Below are 15,535 nucleotides of genomic sequence, written 5' to 3' on the forward strand. Positions count from 1 at the left end.
TTTATTTAAAAGAAAGCCACTCAATTCAGAACAGATAGATGTCACCCACATTTGCAGCCTTAAAACATATATAAATAAACAGTGCACCTGGCAGCTGAAGTTATTGATTTTCCAATTCCTGAGGGATAATAAATCTAAATAAATTGAATTAAGTACTTAAAAAATACAGACCATTTTGTTCCTTTAAAATCTGTGCAGGGGATAGAAATACGAGCTTCTGATTTCAATTTAATCCTGGTTCAAGTAGAAGGAGATTTTCTATCAAAAAATACAATATGAGATGTGAAAGCTTCCTGCTGGAAAGCACTGCTAAAGGAAGAGATAGATCCTCTTAATTAAGGTTGTCTTGTATTTGTCTCCCTAAAACAGACATGATCAATAGGCACAGAATGAAATTGATTGCTGCAGCTCATTTCATTAGGTGAAGCAAATGTCTCCATAGAGATTAAGCATGTCTTTAATATCTGAAGGTGGTAACATCTGTCTTGGTGAAACCGTGAGCTCTCTGAGGCAAGGTTTAAAGAAAAACCACAAAAAATCCCACCCCAACCAGATTAGTTGTAGTTGCATAATTCTTACAGCTCTCTCCCCGACTCCAAATCACCAAACCCCCTTATTACAGAAATTATCCTTCGGGCTCTTATCTAATTGACCCTCTGTACTAGCACTAAATGTCACATCCTTCCCTAGCAACAGCTGCTAGACCGAGCAAGGTCTCGTCTGTCATGCATATTTCTGCATAGCAGTCATCCGGGGGCTCCGCAAGGAAGCAGCTGGGAAGCCGGGGCCACGGTGCTCTTGTGCGGCCGGGGCAGGATGGCGAGCGGGGAAGCTGCAATCCGGAGCTGTGCTGCAAGGAGCCTCTGCAACCCTAAATTTGGCAGCCAAGGAACTCTGCCAGGGATAGACAAGCAGCTTGGAGGGCTATCGAACAAAAGCCTGAGCGCAGATGTACCACAATCACCACTAGAGGTGCGTGCCCTCTCTTCTTTTCCTCTTGCCCCAGCTGTTTTCTGTCCCCATTTTAACTGCAATGTTACTGAAAGGTAGGAAAATAGTGCAAGGGGATGAGGCAGGCAGTGATGGAGAGGACACAAGTCATCTCATGCTACGGGGGAGTCCAACTTGGCAAGCTTTGGTGTCAATTCCTGTTTCCAAAAGGGGTTCTTGGTGCTCACGTAGGCATGTGGAGGGCATAAAGCAGCTTGCATCTGCAGTGCAGAAAGGGTTTTGTAGCACTGCAGGCAACTAACAGAGGATCTGAGGCCTGAGAAACAAATCCCACCATTGTTTCATGTTTTCATTTGGGAAAGGGTAAATAAAAATGCCTCTTGCCAGCCCAACAATAGGAAGGGATGTGGATGAAAAGCAGCCAAGACAGCACTACCTCTTCATCTTGCATCCTTGCCGAGGTGGGAAATAGTACAGAACGTGAGCTACCTGGAACTGCATAACGCAATTTTCTGCCAGCAATGCCCCGAGCTGAGGGATTACCGTGATCCCAGGCTCAGGTCTTGCTAGAGCTTCCACATAAGCAAAGAGACATGAAATGTTCCCCCACCCATGTTTAAGGAATTGTTTTCATTGTAACTACACTCGCACCATCTGTCTCAGTTGCCTAAACAGTACCATGTGTGCAGTTTGTGCTACCCTCTCTGTAAAGATATTTACATACTCTTGCACAATGCACTTGCTGAAAGATGGATGAAAAGAAGGCAAAATCCTGCTGAGGCAGCTGCAGGGAAAAAATTAGAGAGAGGCATTCAGATTTGGCATGACTTGGGATGTTCAGAAAATTACTGAAACATTCTCATCAGCATCTCACAAACACATCCAAGTAAGCTAGGAAAGTAGAGGTCAGGGAAACATTTCCCCCACTCCTCCCAAAATTCATGTTTCTGTTGTTGTTAAGAAAAAGTTTAAATCCTGTGAGAGTTCACTATAAGGTGGTGAGCTCTTAACAACATGCAGACTTTGGCTTAGGAAAATTGCAGTCAACCCCCAATTTTGGCATCGAAAGACACATCACTGTAAATAACCAGTTTTGCACATAACACTTTTTCCCAAAGAAAGGCTTCTGAGCACTTCACTCTTTTCAGTTTCCCCTCTTGCCCCATTTTTGGAATGAAAGAAGAAATCTGGGGAAGAAAGTTGCCTGTAGTGGTATAACAGCCCAACAGCAACCGCAGAAACAAAACCCACATAGCTGGCATCCCAAGCTGGTTCTCTGCTCACAGGACACAGCATAAGCAAGACTTCACAGATTCAACAAAATTTTTCATTTTTGGGTTTCAATTTTACTTGAAATGGAGAATTCTGCAGGTAGTCATTCCCTACTGGCCCAGCTCAGTCTAGCTGGTGACATACAACTGCACTTGATACTTGATAAACGTTCAGTCAAAAGTGAAAAAAAAGCAAAAGAAAAGGGAAAGGAAGAAAGGAAGAAAGTTAGTTTAATGAAAGACATGACATAGAGGGGATATATATACTTTGAGGATGAAAGTTTCAAGTCAGTGCTGCGCTACTTATTTTTCAAAGGTAAAAGAAAATGAAGAAATAATTGTTGGTCTAAAAATAATGTGTTTACCTTTGTGTGAAGCTGTGGAAAAGCAGGAAACTAGAGATGTAGGCTGGTGGCAAACCAGGTGTAGAATAAACCAAATCCTTGTGTACTGCTGTCAGCAGGCTATCACACATTTGGTGGAAACCTTATTATAATATTACAAAATCAGCACTCTTATAATGTACTCTTGTTTTCAAGCCAGTTTCAGAAACTCTGCCCCTCCTGCTTTCAACCAATAAAAAAAATGTCCCATGAACAATTCTTAAATATTCCAAATTTTTAGCTGAGTATTTGAATGGGAAGTTCTTGGACAGGTCCCTCCCTGTGATCACATACGTTCAGCCATGGTCCCACATTGGTTTAGGGCCCCAGATTCCATTTTTCATGTGCTCCAGCCCATGCAGTAATATAACCTCAAGCAAAACAAGCACCAGCCTTCCAGGAAACAGCAATCTTTCTCTCTGTGAGGTATTTGGAAGGTGCTGAAGAAGCCAGCTGCCTGAAAGTCTTCTGAGGCTGCCGTGAGATGTCTGAACATCACAGTTCCCTCAGAAGTTCTCCCATATATCAGCTACACAGCAAAGGGCCCTAAAATAACATCAAGGTGCAATGAAAAAGCACAACTCCTACGGAAGCCAAACCCACAAAACTGACATGAAAAGATTAAAAGAGTAAAACTGTAAGCACCATCCACCTGTTCTGGACCAAGGTTTGAGGATCCACTCAGGGACCAAGAGGAGTTTATGAGAAACTGAGTTTTTAAGTTTTTCTGGGTTGTGACTAATCATTTCCAATGTAAGGAGACATTGGCCAGTCTTGTCTAAACAAACCAGACCAGGCGTGCTTAGGAAAGGAATTAGCTAACATTTTAAACACCACTTAGCTCCTACTTTAGCTAAACGGACAGCTAGAGCAGTTGGTAAACACTGGTCGCTCTCCTCGCCTGGACAACGGCAGAAGGATTTGCCCAGGTTTTCAGTCCCCCAGTTTACACCAGCAGCTCCTTCGCTTTCAGCACTTCCTCTGCTGGACCAGGCTACCACGTGCATGGGGAATTTCTTGCAGGGGTGTCCAGCCAACAGCCTCCTGGAGGCAAGGGCAGAGGCTGAGGCTGCTGGAGGTGAGCTGAAGGAAGCCCTTCCTCCAAGGCAAAGCAAGGTTGGCCAACTGAGTCTAATTAGACTACCTGACACAGGAGAAAAAGAGGTTTTCAGCCACACAAACTCTTCTTCACTTCTGTCTCTGCCCTCAGACCTGCAAACCTCCAGCAAAATTTCTTCCTCCGAAGAGGAAATGCATTGCTCTGCTGGTGCCTGTCTCTTACTGCTTGAAGCACTGGTCAAAACTGGGTATCCACCAATGTCAATATCTACATTTAGATAAAATGAATATTAGCCTTTTGACCGTTTATTCAAAGGAGAATTGCTTACAGTGGGACTTACTTTGGTTTCAGAATTGCAGAAAATAACAATGGGGATTATTTTAGATAAAAAAAAATCTGATTTACAGGGAAGAATCCTCCAAGAATTCAGAAAGGGCAGAAGACTGACATTAATGTTATCAGAAAACACTCAGAGAGTATGTGGTGGGAACAGTAAAAGCAACAGAATGAGAATGATGGACCTAAAGAGGGTTTAGCAAACTCAGGGAACCAGTTGGTTGGACTCCTGCAACAGACACTCCAGTGGAATCACACTGAAAACTTGCAAGAGGCTGCCAAGGGGGCAGTAGAGAAGACGGCTGTTGTATTAGCAGTTTAAAAATTATAAGTTTAAAGTCTGACATAGAAACAATGTCTTATGGCTAAGAATAAATATAAAATAACAGCAAAGCTCTCCTGTGACAAAATTGGAACCTACATCACAAAAAGAGCATTACAAGTACCAGGGGACATGAAAGATGAAAAGAGAATATTCTTTTAATATATCAGAAGGAAAGTACAGCTCTGCTGCTTAATACAAGAGAAGAGAAAATAATTCATGACAGAGAGAGGCTGAAGTAATCTATGCTTTCATGGCACTAGGTCAAAAAAAAAAAAAAAAAAAGGGTTAGTTGTGACCAGAAACTTCACACCATTCTAAGAATGACTAGAATAAGGAAAGAATCAGCTGAAAAATATAAGGCAGGTTAAATGTAGTCAAGCTGGCATTTCTAATAAAATCCAATAATGAATTCAACCCCAAATCCCAAATCTTTGAATCACTGCCAAATGTCTTTGAGAATCTACAGTGAACATTAAAGACCCAGCTAAGAGGGAAGGTAAAGTGTTGCAATTCTCTCCAGAAAACAAAACGCGGAATAACTACTGAAAGGAGAGGGTGAAAGATCCACATTAGTTTAGGAAAAAAGGAAAGTGACTGAGGTGCAATGGCTTATCATAAACGATAGCAATATTTAAAGACAACAATTAGTTGTTCTCTACATTTAGAGAGCAGAAGACAAGCAGTTGGCTCCACTTGCAGAAAAGGAGGTTTGCTTGGGTCAGACACTAGGGATTTTTTCCCAAAGTAAGAATACTTCAGAATGGGAACATGTGCCAGGGATACTTGTGGAACCATCCCCACCAAAGGCGCTCAAGAACAGGAAAACAGCTATCAGGATTGGCCTCAGGGTATTTAGTTCTGCCAGAGAAAAGGGGAAGAATACATGAAAAATGAAGCTAGATAGTTTCCTGAAGTCCCTCTCAGGGCTACATTATATTTTTGTGATTCCATAGGGCCTCAAGAACAAAACTGAGATGATGTTGGGAAGAAAAAAAAAAAAAAGAAAAAAAGAACAAAGCAGCAAAAAGCAAAGCCCATATCCAGGTTGCTGTTGGTCTCTTGATGTCTGGTTCTTTTGGAAAAGCTAAAATAACATTGCAAGTGTACGTGGAAGAATATGTGTTTTTGGACAGTGATTCAAACTTGAAGCTTTGTTGTAGGTGCTCTAAATTCCCCCAGAAAAACCTACTTCTCTCCTTCCCTCTTGGCTCATTAGGCTGAGAAAACAGCCTTCAGAGCTACACCAACCTTCCTGAATACTAGTCTCAGCTCTCAAAATGGCACAGCTCAGAATGGTGTTAACTATTTCACTTGAAAAACAAAACCCTGCCCACGCTGCAGCTGGCAAACATGACCCATATTAGCCATGGGTTGCCTACATGAACCCAAAGTTCTCTTTCTAGGGGGAGCATTTCCAGACAGCACTTTATACAACCTTGCATTTAATCAACTTCTGCAGCTGGGGAAAGGTTTCATTTGCCTGAGCATCACTGAGGTAACACACACCAGTGTGGAGATGTACAATGATAGCTGGCATCTGCAATTGCCACCAGCAATTTCTGTGCCATAAAGGGGGTGGCCTTTAGAGCAACTGAACAGAAACTCACTTTGCCACTGAGAGAAATGACTTGCAAAATATGCTCAAAAAAAGCCTTTGCTCATTCGCTGAGTGCCTTGTCTATAAAGGATTCTGATCCTTCACTCTCCATGTGCAGAGCAGCCCTTGTAGCTGGCAGCCACAGAAGCAAGGACTGACTTGTAATACTCTCACACTAAGGGCAAAGACATGCAAAATTAACCATGCAGCTTGGAAGGGGCAGTGCTAAAACATGGAGATTTACCACAGAAGAAATTGGTTGAAATTTTAAGAAGGAGGAGAGAGGAGCATGAATGCTTTGTTAGGATATAACTAAGGACAAATAGGATAGAAATGAAGGCAAATGGCTACCAGAGCTAAATGCAGCAACTTAACCTGCAGGAATAAAGTACTGGATGCCAGATAACCCAGAGCTTGCCTGTCACATTATTTGGAGTTTCTACAGGCCTCTCAGTATGTCCTGGCCCTGAGGTAAACTTACATCCGCCTACAGAAATACAGCTAGGAAGTCAGGAAAATCTATACTTAAATTCAGCTCTTAAAATTTAGTAGGCATGTTGTTGAGAAGCTAATGTCCTTTTAGCATCTAACAGCATGACATTCCCAGAGGAGGCAGATGATGCAATGCAACAGGAAAGGCTATCTGGACAGAGATGTGCTGTTTATTATTATCAGCTGGACAACAAAATTTATTGATATACTCTTTGGTGGACGGGCTCTAAAGCGAACCTTTTCCTTTCTTGGCAAAGGAAGAATATCATCACAGTGAAGATAGATTTCTCCTTGTGTGAAATAAAATAATAATAATAATAAAGTGTTCTGGAATGGGCAGGATCCTGTAACAGGAGGAGGAAAATCTATGCTAGAAGTTGTATCTTTTACTATCATGGTAAAATTACCTATAACAAGGAAGGCCAATTGTACCTGAGTAAAGAACAATGCTACTTGTACTACCAGCTCCTGCCTGGACTATTTGAAGGAGTCAGGGATCATCTTTGCTCTGCCCAGAGCTATTAAATATTTCTAATAATAGCTAAAAAAAAAAAAATAATAAAAAAAAGCTCTATGGTGGATGGGAAAAATTCCTTGACTACTACAAGGTTTATACTAGTTACACACACACACATATATATATATATCATAAAAAATTGGAGTAACATGATCTAGTGATATGGTGAAACTAGCTCAGCTAGAACTGCTCCAAGATTGCAAGGCTGACGCAGAGGTATTTTTGAGTGAGCAATTGGAACCAGTCCTCCAATAGCTGGTTTGCTGCTCATAAAACTAATAGGGCATAGAAACAAAAATCTTATGGGAAATTTAACTTCAGGATTGCTAATGTGGAAAGAAGAACATATTCCAGATGACTGAGGCTTTGGTAAATTTAATGCTAACCATCTATTGTAAATACTCTTTTATGAAGCCATGCAGCTACAACATAGTGAATACACACTGTGTGCCAAGTTTAACATGTTTAGTTTGTATGCAGATAGAACATCAAGCTACAAGTAAATCTGTTTTGTGTTCCCTCTCTTCTGTCTATTCTTACTGTGAAATACAATGAACTGACAGAAAAATTGAATTATAGGCTGACTTGAGATCTGTATCTCATTTTGGATCACTCAAGCTGCGTCCCTGTTTTTTTTACTATGCTACTCTACAGTTATTCCAAATACAACAGATGCTCAGTGTACTCCCATTGCCATCAGCAGCTCTGTATATTCCTATAGTTGTCCCGAAACACAAATGCTTAGAAAAGCTTCCTGAGGAAACTCTCCAGTACATGGTTTGGCTAAAGGGAACAAAGGGTATAAGTATATACATACCTTACAGAACAGTGGAACAGAAACCTTAAATTAATACAAACTGAATGCAAACTGAATACGTCTGTCAAAGAACAGGACCAAAACCCAGCAAGGTGCCCAGTTCCTGCAACAGCCACTTACAGGGGCTCCTACCTACCTGTACTGTCATTTGATCTGTGCTATTTTATTATTTTGAAGAAGCGCCTCTCAAGAGCTGAGTTCACACTATAATATCTTGAACTAGCAAATTTTCACAATTTGCACACAACGTACCAAAAGCAACTGCAGTTATATTGGTGGGATCTTAGACATTAAGGAAAGAAGTCCTACTCATGACCTGCAGTTCAATTCACAGGAAGATGCCATACGTGTAGCACCTTCAGGCTGTTTCATATTCTAAAATTTGCATCAAAAATCTCTTCAGAGGAGTTTAGAAATGCTTTTGTACACCTTAAGCTGTAACCTCACAGATGTTGTGGAATCCATTCCACAAGGGAATCCATCGTGACTGCTGAAGGATGGACACAGCACAATCTAGAAAGTTTGCCAGTACGAAGTGAGTCTGCATCACCTCTCCTTGCACAGGCAACATACAGTAGAGCTACGATATCAACACTGCCATGGGGGTTTTGATACTAGAGTATCAAAGTATTAACTGATTTATAGCCAGATTTACTCTACTATCAATCACAATCTCTGAAAAAATGAATTTATTACAAAACTTTTATCAATGCTTTTTATCATTAAACGATTTCCAAATGCTTTCCCCATGTCTAATCTCTGAAAAGTCCTAAAACACTTAGGTAAATATAATTCCTATTTTACAGCTGAATATAAAAAAGCATGCCCCGGAGAAGAATTCGTCATTGTTTCCCCATATCTGTCAGCTTTGAGTGCCATAACTTAACCTTCAGGTTACGCCACTGGGAGATGCAGACGCTCGCTAGCTGTAAAGATTCAGCAGTAACAGTTGTTTTACTTTGTACTTCCAAAATAAATGATTGTTTCTGGAAGCTTTCTGTGCATAAACCAAGATTAGGGAAAAAATTTGCAGTGATTCTACACCCCATGCTTCATCATAGATGAAGATATTTTCAGTTACTCACTTCACTTCCAAGACATATTGCTTATTTTTGCAGAAAAGCACTTAAACTGAAGAACAGACATTCCTCTCTGGCTAACAGTATATAGCAACGCATTAGCAAAATATTCTTTTCCCTGAAGTTTGAAAATGTTGATTCCACCAGCAGCACTGGCCACAGATGCCCTCCATCAGCTTGGTCACAAACAATTGCCAGGTCTTTGCAATTTGGAGAGAATTTGGTGGAAAGCAGCTGCTAAAAGTCACGGCTGTGGCCACTCAAAAAAACAAAAAATACTTCCTACAAACTTGTCTTCCTCCTACTGCACCCTCTCCTGGAAACCTTGCCATTCCTGCTCAAGTGCTTTCCTGTGGTGGTGCTTTGCTCCAAGTCCCATGTCCCCCACACAGAGCAAGGGAACATTGCTTCTAGAGAACAAGATACACTGAAGTTGCTTTGCTAAGTTCAGAGCAAACTGCTGAGAGCCCTGGGACAAAACTGTGGTCCCACCTCACAGCCTTGTCCTGCTTCTGCACCACCACATCCTTTTCGGGACACATCTGCCTTCCCCAAGAGGATGCAACTGCATGTAGCCTGCCAAGAACAAACTCTTCACACCACCAGGGGAGCCACAGGCAACAAACGCCAACGTCACGTTCAGCTTTTCAGGAACGCATGATGGAGATTTACGTGCGCTCTGCTGGTAGCTGCAATGCAAACAGGGCTTTCACGCGACTGTCTCGTGTCCTAGGGAATAATATTTTATCTTCTAGCAGATGTTACGGGAACAGATTAACAGCAAAGATACAACTGCATTCCACCAATGCTCAGCAGAAGTCAGAAGTAAAGAAGTCTTGTGTACTTGGGTTATTGTCATACACTTACCCTATGTCACTGGTAGCTAGGTGACACAGGTACCTCACTGCACAAGCTAGGATTTTTATCTTGTGAACACAGGGGAATGATTAGAGCTTGGCTGGATTTGGGCACTCCAACAAACTTCCTGCTTTGAAGGCTTGGGTTTGGTGATTTAAATTGTCATAGGAGGCAAGGAGCTGAGGTGGCTGAGCAGGACCCCAAACCTCACTTCTCCTCCATCTCCACGTTGCAAGGCCGCACCTCACATGAATTAAATGCCTAAGTCTGACTTTCAGTAAACTCAGCTTCTTAAAAGCTCTGTATAAAGCAAAGCATATGTGAACACAGACACTTACCCATGTTTGTGAGGCAGGATGGTAGGCTAGGTCTCCAGGGCTGTCCTCTGGAGCACGATGTGTCACAAAAGCCCTGTCCCCACTGGCACCGAGAGGTCACGGAGCAGCCTGACACCACAGGCATGGGAAATCCTGATAAGGAAGGCTGCAAATGCAACTGGGACATACTCCATGTAGGTCTCAGCCTGGCTGCTATCTCAAGTGAAACAGCCAGCTCTTGGCCTCACAGTCTCTGGTTGAAGGGTGAACTGAAACATCTTTGCCATGCAAGGAGGGATTTATGCACTGACATGTACCTCTCTCTTTCCTTCTCTCACTGTGATACTCCCAAACTTCCTTTCCTTCCCATACCTACTGGCTAGGAAAGACCTGCCAGGGCTGGCTCCCAGTGATGGCCGCCAGGCCGCCAATACCACCATGTTCAGGCTGGGCAGCAGCTGCTGCTTCTGGCCCTCATTTTCATCTACCTTCCCCTCAGTAGGGCATGAATTTGGGTTTCCTTCCTCTGACCAGATGCTCTTTCGTGCAACTTCTGGGAAGTCTGTAACCTTTGAGACCTCTTCTGCCCTGTCAAATTTGGTGGAAACCACTGAGCCAGTTTAAATCTGTCCTGGTGAGGGAGTGAGGTGAATTCACAGACAGTGTGATCACGCAGCCTTGTTTCCTCAGAAAACCAGGCTGAAAAAGCCAAATATAAACAGAAAGCTTGTCAAAGCATTTCCTAGTTTCTATGATCTACTTAAGAGTGCCAGGCAGGAGGAGCACCAGGAGTTGGCCTGGTTACTCCCCATCCCATGTGCACTGCTGTGCTGAAGGTAAATGCATCTCCCACCTCTCAGAAATAGAGGTTGTGTCCCCCTCATCCTGGCCCAAAATAGATGGATCCATGTCCCTGAGGAGTGGCTGGGTATTACAGAGAAAACAAGCAGGCACAAGGAGGGAGTTGACCAGTCCCTTCCTGAGGTATAAAAGCCACACAACTTCAGACCAAAAGGCAACCCCAAAAATACTTTCGACAAACAGGTTTCCCCTCGCTTCCATCCTCTCCCTCTTTTAAAGATGAAATTCAAACCACAACCCAGCAGTATCTCAAGATAAAGCAGGTGCAGGGGGACTTTCAAGTTTTGTTTTTGCCAGGTCTCTAGTTTCCTCTGTTCTGTTCCACTCCCAGAAGGGATCACATTCTCCTTGTGCGTATGCTCTCCTCAGAAAAAAAAAAAAGGCATAAAGAAACCCTGGGGCCTAGTTACCCTGGGGCCTAGTTGAGTCCCAGCTACTAGTCCTGCTGCACACACGTTGCAGACATGGTTATGTACAAAACACACCACTGATTTGTTTCTAGTAATACACAAATGTACTGGAAAAATTCAAAAGTAATACAGTGTGAAGCTCTGGGGATTCACAAACTATTTACGGAAATACAGCAATGCTACCAGAGCTTCATTTACTTTTAAACATATGCAGTCTTAGATCCCCCAAAGTGCTAGCATTTTACAGGCATACAAATGACAAAACTGCTCAGCCTCTTTTGCAAAAATTTCCATTCCTCCCATGATGTTCCAATTAGGTCTGCAACTAATAATTGTCAACCTTGTGAATAATTTCACATAATTCACTTGGGCAGAAATATTCCCTACAAGTCTGTGGTTTGAACTGAAATAACCAACCATCACTCACTTTCAGACCGTAATGTAGTTGCAGCTCATCTCGTTAACTTTAACCTTCAGTGCCCAACAGTACTGCCCCCGGTGACACTTTCCTCTGCACTGAATTACAGTGATGCACAGAAATGTTTGCAATAGGTATATCAGGAGCAGCAGCTAATCATCCTTGGAGCCAAAGAAACTTCCTCTGTAACTGAAGATTTTCTGAAGCCTCTCTTAAGGACGCTTTTTTTCCTTTCTCTCCCATACTGTGTCCATATCCACTTACTAACTTCAGTCTTTCTTCTTCCTAATATGAGGAAAATGATGAAGAGCTGTGAATCTAGTCTAGATCAGCTATTAAAGCATGTTTAGTATTTCCATGAGCATGACCAGGAGCACATGATCTTTTTTGCAACAGTAGTGTTTTTCTAAACTTTCTAATTTACTTTGACTCAGAGGAAATACATGATGGTCAGCATGACATGTGAAATTAGATATTGGCCTAGCAATCAGAGACAAAGCAGTCGACAAAAGATCAAGAATTTCTTTCATCTTTTAGTTTTTGTTTTAAGACACACATATCTACTCCGAGTTTCAGACTGGGAAGCTTTTGATCTTGCAGTGCAAAGGAAGGGAAACCTCTGCTTGAAGTTTGCAGCTAGTGCTCTGCTTGCAGGTGGCAAGCTTTCCATGTGCACTCGCAGCAGAGCAGGCACGGGACAGGAGGCTCAGGGTACTGGAAAACACCCATCTTTGATAGCGATTTATAGCTGTGCCCTGGAAAATCTGCAGGTGCTGCCGATGGCAGAACAGAGCTCACCAGGAAGAATTGTCAGCCAAATGTCCAGCTGCAGCCTACCTGCAATGCAGCCCCATTTCAGCTGACTGTGAAGCCCCTTGTTCCTTGCCCTGATCAACACAGTGGTGCAACAGACTGCTAGCAAGTGGCCACATTCCTTTGCAGAGGTGGGTGAAATGATTCATTGTCTATATATAGACCTGTTCAAGTACAAGATGATGCTGATTTTTTTCTTTCAATTGTTCTCAATGTATGTTTTTCCATTTCACATTATTATGATATTCAAAGGATATGTTGAATACTTACTAGACCAAAATACAAACTAATTGTGCCATCCCTCATAGATGTAGACTTAAAAGTTTCTCAATTTTATTTAAAAAATTGTTGTGATTCAGAAATAACCTAAAAGAGCATTCCTTGACAAATAATTTCCTCTACCAGTTTATCAAATTCAGTTTAGTTATTCAAGGGTTACAGGATTCAAAAATATCCTTCTATGTTTATATATAGTAATACATTAAAATATAATGGAATACAGTCAACAAGGAAGATCTCTTTTGAATATTTTCCCCTTGTATGTAAGCCATCTGCAGCTGGGAAATTTCATTGTTAGAGGTCCATTAATGAGATCAATACAAGTTATATCCACAAGGGATTAGCTGGCTAATATGCTATCAAAAGACTCTTGGATACAGCAAACTGTTTTTCTCACATGCAGTCAGGCCTAAATGTGATCTTCTTTTCCTTCTTTCCATCCAGAAAGTGGAAATGAAAGCATTCCCATTTTCTACAACACCAACTTTCACACAAACACACACACAAAATCATACAATAAACAGAATTAGAGGTTCTAAATTTATCTTCAGTGGATGCTCAGAAAATGACAAGAGGTAGGTAAAAGGGAAGGCTCTGCCATATATTTCCTCAGGTCAGTATTTAACTGACTTTTTCCCTGATCTCTTTTGTGGCTGTTTCAGGTTTAGCTATGCATTCATCAGTTTTACTTCTGGTCTCCAAGCAAGCCCATCTACAGTCACCATCACCCTCTTATATCTTCTGCTCCTACCCAAGAAGTCTTAACTTTTATTTCTGGATAACAATGGAGATGGGGGAAGAAACAAATTAATAGATAGCAATAATAATTTTAAACCCTCTCTTCACTTCAGGCTCTGGTATACAGAAACAGAAGGACAATAAACACAGAGCTGCCGAGCACAAGAGTCTGCTTGTTTCTCTGGGGAAGAAAAACCATCAAAAACATGTGCATTCGCCATGGAAGAAAGACTGCCTTTCTGGTTGTGTGTGAACTCACATGACAGATACAAGTTGACATAACACTGCAGTTATTTATCACGCAGATGTTTAAAGATAACTCTTAATAAAAAATGATAATCACACACAGTGACACAAATCCACCAGACCATGAAAGCTAATATTTACTCAATACTAAATACCTAGTGGTCATGCAAGCCTCTAAGGAACCAAGTCTGGTTATTGCTTTACTACTAGGAAAGCCAGTGCTTCAGAGAAAATAGATTATTTGGATTTTCTTTTAATGCATTTATTATTATTTTCACCAAAGCTATTCAGCCTTTATGTTTTCCATCAAATAGTCACGGCACACAAGCTTTCCATTTTCAGAAATACTGCAATGTCAGCACTTCATGTGCCAGTAAAATGGATTTTCACCTCTGTATTTAGTTTTGGTTGGTTTGTTTTAAAAGAAACTGGAAAGAGAAAATGACTGAAGAACAACGAAGACCTTGAGCCCAGTCCTGCCAGAGCACTGGGATGCAACACAGGCACTCGAGGAAAGAAGCACCTTTTGTCATGCTTACAGATCACTCTTCCTGCCCCTCTGGCATCTTCTGCCTCAGCTTTGTGAGGGATGGCATGAAGAGCCCTCCATCCACTTTTAATCTTTTTACTGAAGGAATGCATAATGCCATACCATGGCCCTACATATGCCACATAATCTTTAAAAAATGTTACCTATTTTTAATTGTGATCTTTACAACTGAGATAGGAAAACTGGCTCTGAGCAGTGCTTTTCTCTCTGGCCAGTTTCTGTATGGGCACAGACACATTTCCACTGTGCGGAGCTGCTTAAGAAGTCCCAGCATAACTCGGGCACCTGGAAAAGTATAAACAGGTTATTTGCTCAAGATAATGTCTCCTTTCTTCCTTATCTCTCAGCTTTGCTTTGTACAGCCTTGGCACAATCTGAATTTGAAGCAATTGCAATTTACTTGATACTACAACATCCAAGGCAAAAATCCTTCAGACAGATGATTTGCTCAGTTCCACCCATTATGAAAGCATAACTACTATAAAAGCAGAAAGTAAGAAAGTTGCTTCGGGATGCTAGGAAATACAGTGTCAGTAAATGCAACATGCTGTATGTGGATAAAACCCATTGAGTTTGTGAATACGGAGTTACCCACTATTACTCAGGAAAGAGATCTTAGAATCATAACAGTTCTCTGAAAGCATCAGGCTGAATGCTCAGGGATGGTACAAGGGAAAAACAGTGTCAAGGATGATTACAAAAGGAACAGCAAACACTATCTCTCTCCGTATAAACTGAAGTTTTGCCCACATCTTCAGTTCTACGCACAGTTCTAAAACGGATTTGGAAGAATTAGGAAAAGACATGAAAAGGAAGATATAAATAACAGAGGTACAAAACAGCTTCTCTACAAGGTGAGATTAGCCAAAGGATGACTTTTCAGCCTGCAAGAGATGACTGTGGAGAAGAACAGGATTATGGTCAAAAATCATGAACAGCATAAAGAGAGTGAATAGGAACAACTGTTCTCATGATGTAAGAAATAGGGGGCATAAAATGAAATGATCAAACAGCTAGTTTAAAACAAGACGGGACAATTTTATTTTTTTTATTTTTTTATTATCCACTACGTAATTAAGTTGTGGAACTCATTGCCACAGGATGTTTTGAAAGCCAAAAGCATAAATGGATTAAAAGAAAAGCTATTAGAAAAATTCGTGGAAGAAAGGTCCATCAAGGGCTATTAAGACACAGATACAACCTCTGACTCAAGAAGT

The 15,535-nt window shown here is 41.5% G+C and overlaps 1 protein-coding gene and 1 long non-coding RNA gene across 5 annotated transcripts in view; one reads left to right on the forward strand and one right to left on the reverse strand.

The window, feature by feature from the left end:
- ADCY5 (adenylate cyclase 5) overlaps positions 1–15,535 on the reverse strand; it is a 214,705-nt gene that overhangs the window by 128,773 nt on the left and 70,397 nt on the right. The window lies entirely within an intron of this gene.
- On the forward strand, positions 724–14,165 carry LOC137858988 (uncharacterized). The gene is made up of 3 exons (XR_011098116.1): positions 724–972; positions 12,463–12,636; positions 13,447–14,165. It is a non-coding gene; the product is annotated as an uncharacterized lncRNA (long non-coding RNA).

Source organism: Anas acuta, chromosome 6 (genome assembly GCF_963932015.1).
Source record: "Anas acuta chromosome 6, bAnaAcu1.1, whole genome shotgun sequence".
Lineage (NCBI taxonomy): Eukaryota > Metazoa > Chordata > Aves > Anseriformes > Anatidae > Anas > Anas acuta.